Here is a 499-nt window from a genome sequence, read left to right on the forward strand (position 1 = left end):
GTGGGTGGGTGTGTGTGAGAGAGTGTGGGTGTGTGTGTGTGAGAGATTGTGGTTGTGTGTGTGAGAGATTGTGGTTGTGTGTGTGTGAGAGATTGTGGTTGTGTGTGTGTGTGAGATTGTGGTTGTGTGAGATTGTGTCTGTGGTTGTGTGTGTGAGATTGTGTTTGTGGTTGTGTGTGTGTGTGAGATTGTGTCTGTGGTTGTGTGCGTCTGACAGTGTTTTCAGGGCCCATTCACACTAGTACAGTGCGTTAATGAAACCGTCCTGTGCGATCAATGCACTGCACCACGCAATCTCACCTGCTACGCGTTGTGGGAGGTGCGTTGCCATTCATTTGAATGGCACCCCAAATGCACCTCCTGCCCACAGTTAAATCGCCCGCACCGGAACGTGCAGTACCACAATGCTGTGTGTTCCATTGCAATGCGACTTGGGTCGCGACAATAACCAAGGACAAATGTAGGTCCTGAGGTTACACAGGTTGAGAACCCCCCCCCC

General features: G+C 51.1%; 1 protein-coding gene across 3 annotated transcripts in view; it reads right to left on the reverse strand.

Annotated features, from left to right (window-relative positions):
- Window positions 1-499, reverse strand: part of TAOK2 (TAO kinase 2) — a 55,731-nt gene that overhangs the window by 28,463 nt on the left and 26,769 nt on the right. The gene's annotated exons all lie outside the window — the stretch shown is intronic.

Source organism: Nanorana parkeri, unplaced genomic scaffold, assembly GCF_000935625.1.
Source record: "Nanorana parkeri isolate BGI_ZX_2015 unplaced genomic scaffold, ASM93562v1 scaffold379, whole genome shotgun sequence".
In the NCBI taxonomy this organism is placed as follows: domain Eukaryota; kingdom Metazoa; phylum Chordata; class Amphibia; order Anura; family Dicroglossidae; genus Nanorana; species Nanorana parkeri.